This window comes from Protomyctophum parallelum, assembly GCF_964188405.1.
Source record: "Protomyctophum parallelum genome assembly, chromosome: 11".
Classification (NCBI taxonomy): domain Eukaryota; kingdom Metazoa; phylum Chordata; class Actinopteri; order Myctophiformes; family Myctophidae; genus Protomyctophum; species Protomyctophum parallelum.
In genome coordinates, this window is record NC_139707.1 from 2,997,237 (window position 1) to 3,016,441 (window position 19,205).

A 19,205-nucleotide genomic window follows, 5' to 3' on the forward strand; every position below is an offset into this window, starting at 1 on the left:
TAAATGCAGCTCTGTAAAATGCGACACAGACTCTGCAGGGGCAGGGTGTTCCAGAGTGGTGGTGCCCGGATCGCAAATGCCCGGTCGCCTACAGGTTTTTTCGCAGCCTGATTTTATTCTCAGAAGGGCCGTTCCGTTCCGGATGATCTTAGTAGTACACTAGCTGGCTCGTTAAGGGTCGAGTAGGTCAGATAAGTATGATCTTAGTGGTACACTAGCTGGCTGATCGTAAGGGTCGAGTAGGTCAGATAAGTATGATCTTAGTAGTACACTAGCTGGCTGATCGTAAGGGTCGAGTAGGTCAGATAAGTATGATCTTAGTAGTACACTAGCTGGCTCGTTAAGGGTGGAGTAGGTCAGATAAGTATGATCTTAGTACTACACTAGCTGGCTCGTTAAGGGTGGAGTAGGTCAGATAAGTATGATCTTAGTACTACACTAGCTGGCTCGTTAAGGGTGGAGTAGGTCAGATAAGTATGATCTTAGCAGTACACTAAGCTGGCTCGTTAAGGGTCGAGTAGGTCAGATCAGTATGATCTTAGTACTAGACTAGCTGGCTCGTTAAGGGTGGAGTAGGTCAGATAAGTATGATCTTAGCAGTACACTAAGCTGGCTCGTTAAGGGTCGAGTAGGTCAGATCAGTATGATCTTAGTAGTACACTAGCTGGCTCGTTAAGGGTCGAGTAGGTCAGATAAGTATGATCTTAGTAGTACACTAGCTGGCTCGTTAAGGGTCGAGTAGGTCAGATAAGTATGATCTTAGTAGTACACTAGCTGGCTCGTTAAGGGTCGAGTAGGTCAGATAAGTATGATCTTAGCAGTACACTAGCTGGCTCGTTAAGGGTCGAGTAGGTCAGATAAGTATGATCTTAGCAGTACACTAGCTGGCTCGTTAAGGGTCGAGTAGGTCAGATAAGTATGATCTTAGCAGTACACTAGCTGGCTCGTTAAGGGTCGAGTAGGTCAGATAAGTATGATCTTAGCAGTACACTAGCTGGCTCGTTAAGGGTCGAGTAGGTCAGATAAGTATGATCTTAGTAGCACACTAGCTGGCTCGTTAAGGGTCGAGTTAGGTCAGATCAGTATGCTGGAGCAAGGCTCGGATCTATAGCTTTGAACGTGAATAGGAGTATTTTAAAAATCAATTCTGTAAGAAACAGGGAACACACAGTACAACATTGGCAAACGTACAAAAGAATATCCATCTGAAAAGAGCTGGGGGCCGCTGTATGTATGTATGCATGTATGCATGCCTTCACGCCTGCATGTGTGAACGCATGCATGTACAGTGTGTATGTTTGTATGTATAGGGTAGCCTACTGTATGTTGTGTGGGGGTGGTGTTGGAGGCTGCCTGCGTTGTGTGTGCCGGGGAGGAGGGGAGGGGAGGGGGGGGGGGGTGTTGAGTTCTTTTCATTCAAACATTTTGTTTGTGTTTTTGTTGTTCTCTTCAAAAGAGTCTCAGCCCGCGAGCGTTTGAAGCCAATGGAGGCACAGCGGGACACACTGCTCAGGAAGCCTGTCACTCTGCTGCAACGCTACTTTACAAACTACAATATATGCTATCTCTCGGTTTCTCTCCCTCTCTCTGTGTCTGTGTCTCTGTCTCTGTCTCTATGTTTCTCTCCCTCTCTCTGTGTGTCTCTGTCTCTGTGTCTCTCCCTCTCTCTGTGTCACTCCCTCTCCGTTTCTCTCCCTGAGTCCCTCTGTGTGCGTCTGTCTCTCTCTCTGTGTGTGTGTGTGTGTGTGTGTGTGTGTGTGTGTGTGTGTGTGTGTGTGTGTGTACGTGTGTGTGTGTGTGTGTGTGTGTGTGTGTGTGTGTGTGTGTGCGCGCGTGCATATGCAGCATAACTAATTTGTTTTTTGAAACGTGTAAAAAAAAAAAAAAAAAAAAACTGCAGTACCAATATTTGCAAGTGACTTTACTGAAAAGCAATGGCGCTTATAAATAAGCGGACATGCCCCTCTCCATCATCCCTTGGAGGCCTCCTAATTAATCAGATATTGATATGTTGGCAATAAGGCCTTTGTGCCCAAAGGAAACACTGGCAGCTCGTCGTGGTCCAGATAGTGATGTGCAGTCGGTCGACGCCAGGCAGTGTTTGATGTGCACATTGTCACAATGCACCCACACTGGAGGCTGGATAGTGTGCTGTAGTTATTTTCTCCATACGCTATTTAGTGTATAATACTTTGCAGTGCAAATGTGATACAAATGTTTCCGTGAGCAAGATTACGTGATCGCAAAAAAATAATAAAAATAATAAAAAATGCCACCGGCCACTACCATGTTAATCTTTTATCTTTATCTCGGCCAGCATGCTATTTTCAACAGACGCCAACTACGGAACAGATTGTCGCACTGACACTTTTTGAGGGGCGCTCCTATGCACAGCTTTGTGTGTCACGGAGTGTAATGTATGATGATGTATGCCGATAAGAGCGCCCCTCACTTCACATGAGTGTGATTTTTTTCTTCCAGAAAACCTGCGCCGTTTAACAATATTCGGGGGATGGATTGTCGTCTCCGTCATCAGCTAATCTCCGGCACCGTTGGCCCGACCCATGCCAGAGTGTGTACACACACTCCCTGGATGCCAACGACCAACCTCTGCCCAAAATATTACTCAACGGCCTGTTATAGCGCCACCATGAGGCCGATTTAGGCAAAACACATTTCTGTAGATTACTCGTACACATTTTTATCCATGCATCACACAATTCGGTATACACCATCTCCATAGTCATGTGATCAACACGGATCTGCACCATTTCCCATCTGCCATCCTGATTTGCTAAGATTGGCTTCCAAATCTCACATGATTGGTCCGTTTCGAACAAAATGCCACGAATCACAAACACAGTGTCCAATTTCCATGAAATTATACACACACATTTCCACTAGGCCGAGGATGACACGCCACTATTATTCTCCCAAATCAGCCTCACGGTGGCGCTATAACAGGCCAATTCCTGTTGTTACCTATAACTGCATCGACAACTTATGTATGCTCACTCCCTAGAGGCCATGGAAACACATTTTCCCTGCATCCCTCCACATATGCCGGTTATAGCGCCACCATGAGGCCGATTTCTGCAAAAAACATTGTTTATGTTAGTTGCACAGATTTCATCCAAATCTCACGCAAATCGGTACACATGATCTCTGTAGTCATGTGATCAAGACGAGCCTGTTGGGTTTCTCAGATTCTACACTGATTGGCTAAGATTGCCTTCCAAAGTTTTCAGGAGTAGCCCGTTTTGTACAAAATGCTGCACATGTCCTGCTCATCCAGAACTCTATCCTCAGATATGCTATGAGTGATCTGGCTCTACATTTTCTCAACAAAATGAAGAAAGAAACAAAACGTGTTTATATTACTCCTAAACATTTTGCCAAACATCACACACACTTCTATCCTCCTGGTGGAGTAGCCTGGTTAATAAACCAGACCGAATCAGCCGTTGGCAAAAATAAATTGCCTGCCGGCGGATTTCGGTCTGGAGAGGCTCAATTGTACGCCCATTTCCTACACCAGAGAAATGGGGCGGCCAATCGGGACACGGTATGCAATATGGGCGGGCTTTGGTACAGTGACTTTCAATGCTTGAGACCTTTGACTGACAGTAGCTCTGACCAATTGCGTCAAAGAGAAAATGTTTCAACCCGCCCCCCTGGAAATGAAATCCAAGCTGAGCCTCCCCAGACTAATATCCCGCGGTCCGTGCGATATTAGTCTGGTTTATTAACCAGGCTACTGGTGGAGACCTGTGCCCAGAAGGGCACTTTTTCTAGTTGATCTATGAATTTACTCTGGCAGTGAATGAGTTAAAGCAATGTACTTTCCACCACTGGTGTGTGTGCATGCAGCCAGCAACACACACACACACACACATGCTTGAAGAACAAAATGCTATTGTATATGAGAGAGGCGAGTCATCCATTATGGGGGGATTAAGTCCAGATTGAGTCATGACATTTGTTCTGGTCCCCTAGCGGGAAAACAATAGCAAACAAAGACATTTGTATACTAGGCCTCCTTCGCACCGCGACCACAAACAGCTTGAACGGTTTGGAACACAGCCGCAGGTTGTCCACAGCTGAAACAAGGGGGGGTTGATACAATAATAATGGCACTTATCCAGTGGTGGTAGAAGTACCCATATGGCAGATTCCTTTGAGTAAAAGTACACCACAGTAAAAGGTGAATACAGTACAAAGTCCCATATTCTTAACTTAACCCATTCTGACCTGAGATCAGATTCATACGAGGTTTCCGCCGGACACACACTGGTCTGATGAACCCATTCTGACCTGAGATCAGATTCTAAAAATGTCAGTCGCTCTTCGATTAAAAAAAAATAGCAGACCTACAAGATCTGCTATTTTTAAATAGCTAAAGCATAACATGATGCCAACACCAAAATGGGTGCCCGTTCAGAATGGGTTAAGTAAAAGTATTGGCATCAAAAGCATTGGCATCAATATACAAGACCTGGGGCTGATTCTACAAATGCCTTCTAAAATCAGTAGTTCTCGCACTTTCAAGATTTTCAAAAATGTTAAAAAAAATAATGGTTATTGTACCAAAAGCAAAATTAGTCGTTATACAGCAATGTCCAATTTCACAATTTCAGTTTCACATCTCATCTCAATTTCACAAATTCAGTTCACATCTCATCTCAATTTCACTAATTCAGTTCACATCTCATCTCAATTTCACTAATTCAGTTCACATCTCATCTCAATTTCACTAATTCAGTTCACATTTCATGACGGGCTGTGAGCTTGAAGATGAGCTATTTTCTAATCGATACAGCTTAAACTATTATAGAGCATAATTGATCCGTTTTGTAATAATATATAAGTATATAGAGTTTAAAGTGTATATGCACAAAACAATCTCGAGTTGATTTAAATCTGAAAGTGTAAAAATTTATAGTATTTACTTCCAGGATTAAAGGAGCATTCTGTGATTTGGGTGATTTGGAAAACCCCCCCAGTCCGCCCCGGTAACAAGATGTGCACATGCACGCACTACAGTGGGGGGGGGGCACGCGACAGGCCAACAGCACGCACACACCAAGGTGTGCTCAATCATGATTGGCAGAAGGCCCCCCTCTATTCTGATTGGATGAAGGCTGGGCTACCTAGCTAAAAAAAACGAAAAGTAAGGTTTTTTGACCCCCAGGGGTTAACTGGGGACAGGGAGGAACTCTTTATATGGTCAGCATACTCTATAGTAAGGAGGATTATCACAACGAAAAAACAAAAACACTTTTCCCATAATTTCTGCCGATGGGGAAGTGAACACTTTCTTGGGTTTCCATGTTTCCGAATGAAAATCAAACATTATGGGTGGTTATACTGCATTCATAACATAGTTATGCATACGTTATTGTCTCCACCAGGCCGAAGGCATGTGGGGAGAGTATGTTTTGCACTCCGTCCGTCCGTTTGTGTGTCCGTCCGTCCGTCCGTGTGTCCGTTAGTAGCTAATCTCGGCAACCGTTAACCCGGTCGATGGCAAATTTTGCACACACACTCCCTGGATGCCAACGATGAATCTCTGCCCCAAACTTTCCAGAACGGCCTGTTATAGCGCCACCAGGAGGCCGCTTTGTGCAAAACAAGTTTTTGCACAGTACACCTACAGATTTTGTCCAAACATCACGCAAATTGGTACACACACTCCCTGGATGCCAACGATGAACCTCTGCCCCAAACTTTCCAGAACGGCCTGTTATAGCGCCACCAGGAGGCCGCTTTGTGCAAAACAGGTTTTTGCACAGTACACCTACAGATTTTGTCCAAACATCACGCAAATTGGTACACAGTCTCTCTAGAGCCATTCAACCAAACCGGTCTTTCAGATTTCTCAGACTCCATCCTGATTGGTTAAGATTGGCTTCCAAAGTTCACAGGAGTGCTCAGTTTCAAACAAAATGCTGCAAATCATGAACACATCGCGTGAATTCCGTGAAATTGTGCACCCACATTCCCACTAGGCCCAGGACAAAATGCCACATGAACAATTTCAACTCAGCCTCAAGGTGGCGCTATAACTGGCCCAAAAGTGTTTTTACCTCTAACTGCACGGATCTGTGGATAACCTGGTGGAGACCTGTGCCCAGAAGGGCAATTTTTCTAGTTACATATATTCTATAGAGCACCGAAGTCTGACGTCACTTCCAGTAGAGGGCGTCAGTCCCCAGGTTCATGTATTTGTTTAGTTGCATTGAAATCCCCATTGAGGCGATTTGAGATCGCCTCATATAACAACTGTGTTTGAAAAATAAACATGTCACCCCGGCCGCTTCACTCATATGGATATGAAGAATCAACTGACTGAGAGAAAACGCTAATGTTACTGCTGCTGAATTAGTTAGATTTTCGCTAGAAGCAGACTGTATCATATATGAGTGACTGACTGTTGCAAACGATACAGAGACACCTCCCTGACAATAACGCAGAGACAGCTCGTTTATTTTTGGACCACAGCGCTTATAGTAGACGATATTAAGATCACCCTGTGTTATTCTCCATAGAGAAATTACTTCCGCGAACCAGGGGAATGGAAGGGATGAGCGAGTTACGTCAGGACTTCGGTGCTCTATTTAAAACCTTTCAAAACATTGTCACAGCCAAAAGATGTTGTGGAAACCTCTGAGGTTTCCATGCAATGGCAGTGCTGTGAGTTAATGAGGCTGTTTCACGGGTCACTAGTGTTAATTGCCCAAAAATAACAGCGTTAGGGCGAAGTCAATGGGATCCATGTATTGATTTGGACTCGGGACCTTGGTGAGATGATGCATCACATAGTCAATACAGCGGGCTGATTATTAGCCATGCTTAAAGGAAAAGCAACATAAATGTATTTCGTTGACCCATTATTGACCCAGTCCTATTGACTACAGTTGAAATTGTGTGGTAAACATCACAAACCCAAAATATTACTGGTAGGACCTTACTTACTTTAAAATCAGTGGTACCTGTAGTGCCCTGCATAGGAATAAGAGTAACCTCACTATACAATCATGTAGGGGAGATACAACCCTACAATAATTTTAGAATACACTACACAAATTTTAGAACATAATATTGGCCAATATGTCAACTGTGTAAATATGACCTATAATGGTATTGAATGGAGCCGGCGTGTGTTACAATTGATCCACTTTTGCAAGTTGTTCTTTGGCGTTGCTTACAGACCAGAATGAACGTGCATTCCGTCTAAACACGATGCAAACTAATGAAGAACATAAGCATGAAGACATCCATGTGGATTTATATTCACCAACATCAAAGAAAAAAATTGTAGCACACATATACTCCAGGTGTAAAAATTTTGCTTTTTGAGAAAAATCAGTTTTTCGCCAATAGCTCCCCGTGGGATGAAGGTAAACACTTCAAACTTCCTGGGCACGTAGAGTACGTTGCTGTACACATACTGACTCGATGGCGTCATGGTGACGTTGACCAATCAAGAGATAACGTCCATGTTACAACCGTGAAGCGTTACAACCTTGGCGGCTCTCCCCTACTAATAATAATAATTCTTCTTCTCCTTCTCCTTCCTCCTTCCCAATTTTCCAAATCAGCGGTCGCCACAGCGGGTCATGGGTTTCCATCTGCGTCTTCCTCCCTCCCTGCGTCTTCCTCGGTTCGGTTTCCATCTGCGTCTTCCTCCCTCCCTGCGTCTTCCTCGGTTCGGTTTCCATCTGCGTCTTCCTCCCTCCGTCTTCCTCGGTTCGGTTTCCATCTGCGTCTGTTCCCATCTGCGTCTTCCTCGGTCACTCCTCCATCCATGCCACCTGCCTGTCCTCTCTCACCGCTGCCCCCTATCTGCCCGTCTTTCATTCCCACCGCAAGCAACTAATGATATTGTAATTTATACGCGGAGCAACTGTGGGCAATAACAGTCACTCAAAACCAATACTAATCTCCCAAAGCACACACATGGCGAGGGCTGTCGATCTGGACTCATGAAGGCATTTTTTTATCCGCCCGTCGCCTGGAGGTCCTGGTTGGTCAGGAGCCCAGTTCCTGTCGCCATACATGATTAATAGAATGAATGGGGATACATTTTTGAACTGCTTACTAAAATATATTCACCTGTTGTTTATTTATCTGTCTTTGCATGAGTAATGTCCCCTACGTACACAACTGAATGGATTTACTTCCCCGGGACATATACTGTCTCTCTCCCTCATCTTTCATTGCTCGTGACGTGGCACTTTGACCTTCTTAACCCATTCTGAACGGGCACCCATTTTGGTGTTGGCATCATGTTATGCTTTAGCTATTGAAAAATAGCAGATCTACAAGCTCATATCGCGCCACCGAGTGGCGCGATACGAGCTTGTAGGTCTGCTATTTTTGAAAAATCGAAGAACGACTGACATTTTTTTAGAATCTGATCTCAGGTCAGAATGGGTTAATCAGACCAGTGTGTGTCCAGTGGAAACTGGAAACCTCGTATGAATCTGATCTCAGGTCAGAATGGGTTAAACAGCCACCAAGTGCTGCCCTCTGTTATAAGCCAGTATGTCAACTGAAAACTCTGCCATATGCCAGATTCAAGCAACAACACTGCCTTCCAGCTGGCACACACGGCAGCAATGTCAGTGGCACCCCCACAGACGCTCCCACACTCACACAATAAAACCCAGAGCCTTCGTTTTAACCCCCCAATGAACCCCAAGGGTCCATTTCCCCCCCCCCCCCCCCCGCCCTGTCCGAGTTAAATTAACACTCTGGGATTTCATTGCCCAGGATTCCCACTGTGGACCCACCCGCACGGCTCGTGCCAACGGCTGTGGCCATTTTAGAGTTTATAAGAGATGGTCGCGAAAGGCTTCGCAGCGTGCTGCCGAAGGAAGCGGTGACCTTGCGGCTGGCCTTGCGGTTCCTGCTGAAAAAAAAAAAGAAAGAAAAGCACAGCATCCACAAACCACGGGAGGGTTGTAAAAAAAGGATGGCCGCTCTTAACGCTAAATTACCCTTTGAACAAAAGGTAACGGAGCAGCCGGGGCAGGTGGTCGATGCTCACCGTTATCACCGAGCTATTCCAGACAATTTAACGTGGCTTGGGAGGCGGACATTCTCCCCTGTGGCTTCTGTATATGTGTCCCCATAGCCTCCCCCACCCCGTTCACAACATCACATATCGTTGTCACGTTGTCGGGCAGAAACCTTGTATCTCCATATTTTTTTTTTCTTGTTTTTTTTTCCGTAAATGAATGTCTTACTTGATTGATACAATAAATAGGCCAAAAGTAGCAAAAAAAAGGTCATCCACAAGTACACAACGTGTTGTTTATGATGTGTAACCTGTTGTAAGCTTTAGCAGATTTAGCAATACGTTTTTATTTTGTGTACCGATTGAAACAGTAACTAACGTTGACTCCATTGGAATATGTCCATCCGACAGCGATGAGATTCTCTGTTGGTTAGCACGCTCTGAAAAAGGGCAATCATGAGTATGACACCACCACGGTTGCAAATCCTGCTGTGAATGTATTTCTTGTATAGAGCACACGTTTATTTTTTCCTCTGTTTCCTGCCCTGTCTCACACGCTCACACAAACGTGCAAATAACACAAACATAGACGGTAATTGCCGCTGCTGTGCTCCGACCCCTCCCAGCACACCATATCTCAGAGGAGGGATGCTATAACAAAGCAGCATGCCTCCCTAGTCCCGGCGCTTGCGAGTGGAATATACACATATACATGGCGATTGAAGCTTTCTTGCGCCACTGAATAGTAGAACAGGCATCTTTGCATTTCATTTCACGGTAAACAGCAGAATGCAATTTAAGGGGCATGGTTGGTGGCACAGTCAGTAGTGCTGTCGCCTCATGGCTAGAATGTCCTGGATTCGATTTCCGCTGGGGACTCTGTGGGCGCTGGGGACCTGTTCCCTCCTCCGCGTGCGTCATCAGTGCCCATACCTGAGGCGTGGTTGGCGAAGGGGCCTTTTCTGTGTGGAGTTTGCATGTTCTTCCCGTGTCCCTCACAAAACAAAACATGCAGTAATCCTGGTCTCTAAAACGACCTCCCCCTGGCCAGCCAGGGTGCCTGATGGAGGGGAAAGGATCTGGTCGGAAGAACGTGTTCCCATGTCAGGTGAAAAGAAGCAGCTTGGACTCCTCATGCATAGAAGGAAGCAGTCCGCTGCCCCCCCCCCCCCCCCCCCCAGGTTGGCAGAGGAAGTGTAGTGCCCAGGATTATAATATAGATAATTTACACTGGGTGGGTGAAAAAGAAATGGGTTGCAAAATCCACTCAAATCTCAAAAGTTCACTCTTTTCCGTCATTTCTCAGTCAGGGCTCAGCCTTAGGCTGGCCTGGGGCTCCTGAGGACAGCGGGCTGGCGAGGCCGAGTGTGGCAGCCCGAAGGCATGGAGGGGAAGCTGGGGAATCTGGAGAGGGCCAAGGGGTCTGTCTGCTCTGCCCCAGACAGAAGGCTCTGCAGCGGGCCAAGGGGTCTGTCTGCTCTGCCCCAGACAGAAGGCTCTGCAGCGGGCCAAGGGGTCTGTCTGCTCTGCCCCAGACAGAAGGCTCTGGAGCGGGCCAAGGGGTCTGTCTGCTCTGCCCCAGACAGAAGGCTCTGGAGAGGGCCAAAGGGTCTGTCTGCTCTGCCCCAGACAGAAGGCTCTGGAGAGGGCCAAAGGGTCTGTCTGCTCTGCCCCAGACAGAAGGCTCTGGAGAGGGCCAAGGGTCTGTCTGCTCTGCCCCAGACAGAAGGCTCTGGAGAGGGCCAAGGGTCTGTCTGCTCTGCCCCAGACAGAAGGCTCTGGAGAGGGCCAAGGGGTCTGTCTGCTCTGCCCCAGACAGAAGGCTCTGGAGAGGGCCAAGGGTCTGTCTGCTCTGCCCCAGACAGAAGGCTCTGGAGAGGGCCAAGGGTCTGTCTGCTCTGCCCCAGACAGAAGGCTCTGGAGAGGGCCAAGGGGTCTGTCTGCTCTGCCCCAGACAGAAGGCTCTGCAGCGGGCCAAAGGGTCTGTCTGCTCTGCCCCAGACAGAAGGCTCTGCAGCGGGCCAAAGGGTCTGTCTGCTCTGCCCCAGACAGAAGCCTCTGCAGCGGGCCAAAGGGTCTGTCTGCTCTGCCCCAGACAGAAGGCTCTGCGGCGGGCGCTGAAGTCTGCACTATTAGGGCTGTCATGATCATGACATTTTACTTACACAAACAATTGCGATAAAACAAATTACATTTATGCGTGCTGTTTAGGTTTCATTAACCCATTCTGAACGGGAACCCATTTTGGTGTTAGCACTATGTTGTGCTTTAGCTATTGAAAAATAGCAGATCTACAAGCTCATAGCGCGCCACCGAGTGGCGCGCTACGAGCTTGTAGGTCTGCTATTTTTGAAAAAAATAAAAGAACGACAGACATTTTTAGAATCTGATCTCAGGTCAGAATGGGTTCATCAGACCAGTGTGTTGTCCAGTGGAAACCTTGTATGAATCTGATCTCAGGTCAGAATGGGTTAACACAATAACCGCATATGACATATATGATTGATAACTTCAATATACCTTTGTAATCAAGCTAGGTAATCAACAAGGCCGCGCTGAGAACATTATACCAGCCATCTGCGCTGCATAACATACCTAGCAGTCTGATCACTCCCCCCCCCCCCCCCCCCCCGCCCCCCCCAAAAAATGTATACCTCCAGCAAAACACTATAATCAAGGTGGCGCAGAGAGAGAGAGAGAGAGAGAGAGAGACAGAGACAGAGACAGAGAGAGAGAGAGAGAGAGAGAGAGAGAGAGAGAGAGAGAGAGAGAGAGAGAGTCCAAAACTGTTACTTTTCAGGATTCTAATTCAAAAGGACGAAACACGGTTTGAAGCTGATGGATCTGCTACTTGTGATGCTTTTGTGTGACGCTGTAGTATGATCACGTAGGGTGTTGGAACTGTTGATTTACGGGAATATGGAGTTAGTCAGAATATGGAGTTAAGAGGTTTCGGCCTCACAGCGATGCACCTGCACAGACAGTGGTGTGACAACAACCCAACACGCACCGATGCACTCGGCATCATCCAACCCTCCTTTGATTGGCTCCTGAATGCGACAACCGCACACATCTGGCCTCTGGCTGGGGAGTGCACAGTGTGAGGTGGCACGCACACACACACACAGACACACACACACAGCATGTGCGCTTGCTCTGATTCACATGAAAGCTTCCACATGTACCGTAAACACACACACACACCTGTGTTTCACTGACACACTTCCCTTTTTCTGTGTCATTGTCTCCACCAGCCGAAGGCATGGGGAGAGAGTATGTTTTGCACTCCGTCCGTCCGTGTGTGTGATGTGTCCGTGTGTGTGTGTCCGTGTGTGTGTGTCCGTGTGTGTGTGTCCGTCCGTCCGTCCGTTAACAGCTAATCTCCGGCACCGTTAACCCGGTAGATGCCAAATTTTGCACACACACTCCCTGGATGCCAACGATGAACCTCTGCCCCATAATTTCCAGAACGGCCTGTTATAGCGCCACCAGGAGGCCGCTTTGTGCAAAACAAGTTTTTGGACAGTACACCTACAGTACAGATTTTGTCCAAACATCACGCAAATTGGTACACAGTCTCTCTAGAGCCATTCAACGAAACAGGTCTTTCAGATTTTTCAGACTCCATCCTGATTGTCTAAGATTGGCTTCCAAAGTTAGCAGGAGTGCTCGGTTTCAAACAAAATGCTGCAAATCATGAACACATCGTGTGATTTCCGTGAAATTGTGCACGCACATTCCCACTAGGCCGAGGAAGAAATGCCACATGAACATTTTCAACTCAGCCTCAAGGTGGCGCTATAACTGGCCCAAAAGTGTTTTTACCTCTAACTGCACGGATCTGTGGATAACTTTGTATGCCAACTCCCTAGAGGCCAAGGAAAAACCTTTGACTGGAATTCTTCACATCTGATTTTTATAGCGCCACCAGGAGGCCGACATATGTAAAACACATTTTCTAATATTACATGCTCTCCATAGTCATGATCAAGACGGGTTTGTTTGATTTCTCATAATCCACCCTCATTGACTACGATTGGCTTCTAAACCTTTCAGGAGTAGCCCGCTTTGTACCCGTTTTGTACAAATCGCCACAACAAAATCAACGCAGCGTCCGATTGTGGTGAAACTGTGCATGCATATTCCCACTAGGCTTTGGAAGAAATGCCACTTGACAGTTTTCAAATCAGCCTCATGGTACACACACTCCTAACCTCTGGGTGGAGGAGACCTGTGCCCAGAAGGGCACTTTTTCTAGTTTTCTCTCACATGCACACACAGTCTGTTTTGGTAATGCACCAGTTCTGGGGGATTATTTGAGCTAATCACTTGCACTTAACCCATTCTGACCGGGCACCAATTTTGGTGTTAGCATCATGTTATGCTTTATCTATTGAAAAATAGCAGATCTACAAGCTCGTATCGCGCCACCGAGTGGCGCGATACGAGCTTGTAGGTCTGCTATTTTTGAAAAATCGAAGAAAGACTGACATTTTTAGAATCTGATCTCAGGTCAGAATGGGTTCATCAGACCAGTGTGTGTCCGGCGGAAACCTCGTATGAATCTGATCTCAGGTCAGAATGGGTTAAAGTGCAAGTGATTACCTCAAATAATCCCCCCCCCCCCCCCCCCCCCCCCCCCCCTGGGAATACCCTTTAGACAGGATCATGATAAAGGATCATTTCATCAACATTGATTCCAGGTTTACGACCTTGATTGTATTTTTTTTTCCTCTCAGCAGAATCCCAGCCCTGCTGCTTGGCACAACCTCCAGAATCCCAGCCCTGCTGCTTTGGCACAACCTCTCAGCAGAATCCCAGCCCTGCTGCTTGGCACAACCTCCAGTCATTCCAATGTTGGTTTGACCCGATTGTAGACATGAGTAAAAAAAAACATGTGTGGGTGGATACCGTGTGTATGTCCAAAAACTGTTACTTTTCAGACAATGGAATAAAATGAAACTAAACTGTGGATCGATTGTAGTCATTATTTAGGTCAGTGACCCACAAATAATTTAGATTGAATGATAAAATATGGTAAAATAATAATGTGATAAAAAAGATTTGTATTTTTTCTTTCAAACGTTGAAAAATTAGCTTTTATTGGCCATGTTTGAACTCAGTATTTCACGAGTCGACGCGTCAAAGCCATTTATCGGCATGTCGATCGTTTTTTCTTTTCTGCTATGCAGCACTTGAGAGGAAAAGTGGTGCTTCCTACCACATCATCCTCAGCTGCAGTGCTGCACCCATCATGTTTAGCCCATTCTGACCTGAGATCAGATTCATACGAAGGTTTCCACTGGACACACACTGGTCTGATGAACCCATTCTGACCTGAGATCAGATTCTAAAAATGTCAGTCGTTCTGCTATTTTTCAATAGCTAAAGCATAACATGATGCTGACACCAAAATGGGTGCCCGTTCAGAATGGGTTAGAATTTGCATCAAAGCCGTAATGATATTTTGTGAGCATGCGGTGCTGTGATGCGACGCTCCGCACATCCGTCATACCAAAACAAAACACACAAGGTTGTCTGTATCAGAATTGATGTTGGACTGACAGGTAGAAACCTTTAGTTTGGGGCGACTGTGGCTCAGGAGGTAGAGCAGGTCGTCCAGTGATCCACGGGTCGGGGGTTCAAATCCCGGCACCTCCTCCTGTCTAGTGTCTACATGTCGAAGTGTTCGCGGGCAAGAAGACACTGAACCCATTGCCTCCAATGAGTCGTCAGTGTGAGCTTGCTGTTGTAATCTGATGGCCCATGGCTGTGTGTACTTGTACGTGAGAGCAGTGTACTGTACTTGATAATGTATTGTGTACTGCCTGAACTGTTGCATACTTTATCCCATTCTGACGGGCACCCATTTTGGTGTCAGCATCATGTTATGCTTTAGCTATTTAAAAATAGCAGATCTACAAGCTCATATCGCGCCACCGAGTGGCGCGATACGAGCTTGTAGGTCTGCTATTTTTTTTAAATCGAAGAGCGACTGACATTTTTAGAATCTGATCTCAGGTCAGAATGGGTTCATCAGGACCAGTGTGTGTCCGGCGGAAACCTCGTATGAATCTGATCTCAGGTCAGAATGGGTTAAAGATAGCTACTGGAGACATCTCATCATCTCAGTCAGCAAGGTCAGCTTTGCTGCAGTAGCGGTTTTTATGTCTCAAGTGTTGTTGTCACGTCATTATGGATCCAGCTCTATATATTTACTGTACGTGTGTAATAAACCTTTAGCGTGATACTGTCTCGTGTCACGTTATTGTTCTCCCGGGCCCGTCGACCGCCGCCGTACCAACGGTATACTTCAACCGGATTGTCACAAACCACCCAACCGGCACACACTATCTGTCTGTCAGAACCACACACCACCCAACCGGCACACACCATCTGTCTGTCAGAACCACAAACCACCCAACCGGCACACACTATCTGTCTGTCAGAACCACACACCACCCAACCGACACACACCATCTGTCTGTCAGAACCACACACCACCCAACCGGCACACACTATCTGTCTGTCAGAACCACACACCACCCCAACCGGCACACACCACCTGTCTGTCAGAACCACACACCACCCAACCGACACACACTATCTGTCTGTCAGAACCACACACCACCCCAACCGGCACACACTATCTGTCTGTCAGAACCACACACCACCCAACCGACACACACTATCTGTCTGTCAGAACCACACACCACCCAACCGGCACACACTATCTGTCTGTCAGAACCACACACCACCCAACCAGCACACACTATCTGTCTGTCAGAACCACACACCGCCCAACCGGCACACACTATCTGTCTGTCAGAACCACACACCACCCAACCAGCACACACCATCTGTCTGTCAGAACCACACACCGCCCAACCGGCACACACTATCTGTCTGTCAGAACCACACACCACCCAACCGGCACACACCATCTGTCTGTCAGAACCACAAACCACCCAACCGACACACACCATCTGTCTGTCAGAACCACACACCACCCAACCGACACACACTACCTGTCTGTCAGAACCACACACCACCCAACCGGCACACACTATCTGTCTGTCAGAACCACACACCACCCAACCGGCACACACTATCTGTCTGTCAGAACCACACACCACCCAACCGACACACACTACCTGTCTGTCAGAACCACACACCACCCAACCGACACACACTATCTGTCTGTCAGAACCACACACCACCCAACCGACACACACTACCTGTCTGTCAGAACCACACACCACCCAACCGGCACACACCATCTGTCTGTCAGAACCACACACCACCCAACCGACACACACTATCTGTCTGTCAGAACCACACACCACCCAACCGACACACACCATCTGTCTGTCAGAACCACACACCACCCAACCGACACACACCATCTGTCTGTCAGAACCACACACCACCCAACCGACACACACCATCTGTCTGTCAGAACCACACACCACCCAGAACCACACACCATCTGTCTGTCAGAACCACACACCGCCCAACCGGCACACACCATCTGTCTGTCAGAACCACACACCACCCAGAATCACACACCATCTGTCTGTCAGAACCACACACCACCCAACCGACACACACTACCTGTCTGTCAGAACCACACACCACCCAACCAGCACACACCATATGTCTGTCAGAACCACACACCACCCAGAACCACACACTACCTGTCTGTCAGAACCACACACCACCCAACCGGCACACACTATCTGTCTGTCAGAACCACACACCACCCAGAACCACACACTATCTGTCTGTCAGAACCACACACCGCCCAACCGACACACACTATCTGTCTGTCAGAACCACACACCACCCAACCGACACACACCATCTGTCTGTCAGAACCACACACCACCCAACCGGCACACACCATCTGTCTGTCAGAACCACACACCACCCAACCGGCACACACCACATGTCTGTCAGAACCACACACCACCCAACCGGCACACACCATCTGTCTGTCAGAACCACAAACCACCCAACCCGACACACACCATCTGTCTGTCAGAACCACACACCACCCAACCGGCACACACCATCTGTCTGTCAGAACCACACACCACCCCAACCGGCACACACTACCTGTCTGTCAGAACCACACACCACCCAACCGGCACACACTACCTGTCTGTCAGAACCACACACCACCCCAACCGACACACACCATCTGTCTGTCAGAACCACACACCACCCAACCGACACACACTATCTGTCTGTCAGAACCACACACCACCCAACCGACACACACTATCTGTCTGTCAGAACCACAAACCACCCAACCGGCACACACCATCTGTCTGTCAGAACCACACACCACCCAACCGACACACACTATCTGTCTGTCAGAACCACACACCACCCAACCGACACACACTATCTGTCTGTCAGAACCACACACCACCCAACCGACACACACTACCTGTCTGTCAGAACCACACACCACCCAACCGACACACACTACCTGTCTGTCAGAACCACACACCACCCAACCGGCACACACTATCTGTCTGTCAGAACCACACACCGCCCAACCGGCACACACCATCTGTCTGTCAGAACCACACACCACCCAACCGGCACACACTATCTGTCTGTCAGAACCACACACCACCCAACCGGCACACACCATCTGTCTGTCAGAACCACACACCATCTGTCAAACCAAATGATGGTCCAGTACTTAGAGTTTACAACACTTGCCACCAGGGCTGGACTGGGACAAATATTCGGCCCCGGTCATTTTCACACGAATTTTGCCCAGACCAGCCCACCACAACCAACGTGCAGATAGCAGAAACTATAATGGCCCGCTCCGTCGAGGCACACACAAACAAAAAAGCCCTAATAATACCACCACTTTTACAGAACAACATAAACGATACAAACCAACAGACAACTAACTACAAAACCCTTTGTTGCTCTCACAAGAATGATGCTGGCAAAAGGATTCAAGATAGAAGAGGGTTTATTTGTCACTCACTGATATACAGGTACAGTGTAATTATCATGATGGCACTGGCAGAATGGCAGCACGCCCGGACCTTTCCTGGTGGCCTGCCGCCTATTGGCCTGCCTGCCTGCCTGCCTGTCTGCCTGCCTGCCTGCCTGCCTGCCTGCCTGCCTGCCTGCCTGCCTGCCTGCCTGTCTGCCTGCCTGCCTGCCTGCCTGCCTGCCTGTCTGCCTGCCTGTCTGCCTGTCTGCCTGCGTGCCTGCCTGCCTGCCTGCCTGCCTGCCTGCCTGCCTGCCTGCCAAACAAGTTTGGTGTTTCATAAGTGTGAGCGTGAAAAGATACAGCTTTGTACAAAGCAATGCTGCTGATCAACGCACACCGAGAGGCTAGGATAAATATATACCAAGGATTTGACAGTGATGTCACTTTCATGCAACACTGAAGGAGCACAGACGTAGTATTGCATGCCATTATGCCAGAAGCTGGTTATAAAGATACCAAGGATTCGGATTACAACCTAACCCTAACCCTGCAAGCGAGTCAACAGCGGATGATTCCATGAACATCGGCCGTTGCCAACGCCAACACGTCACGTCTTCGAGGTCACAGAGCCCACAACGGAAGCTAGCGTAACGTCAGTCTGTGAGAGCGATGGTAACAACATTAGCTCTCAACCGCTTCAAACAACCAGCACACCCCCACAGATCAACACGGCCGACCTCGTCGAAGCCACCGCAGATACAGCCAACAACGGAGGAGGCGAGTTATCGATTTCAATTTGTTTTGACGAAACGCGACTTTTTATCCACATCCCTAGTATTCATAGGGATACCAAATAAGAACTTACTATAAAGATAGATCTGTTGATCCAAGCCTAGTACCGAGGCTTGTGGGCCCTTAACCCATTCTGACCTGAGATCAGATTCATACGAGGTTTCCGCCGGACACACACTGGTCTGATGAACCCATTCTGACCTGAGATCAGATTCTAAAAATGTCAGTCGCTCTTCGACCCACCAAAATGGGTGCCCGGTCAGAATGGGCTAATCAAGAAAAGGTTGAGAACCTTAAATAGAATAATAATACCCATACAAGACTGGGAATCTGCTTTATTTTGCTGCTTTTGCGTCATCGTTTTGTACGACAAATGAGGGGATTTATTTACAAAAACAAAAGGTTTAAATACGATAAGGAGAT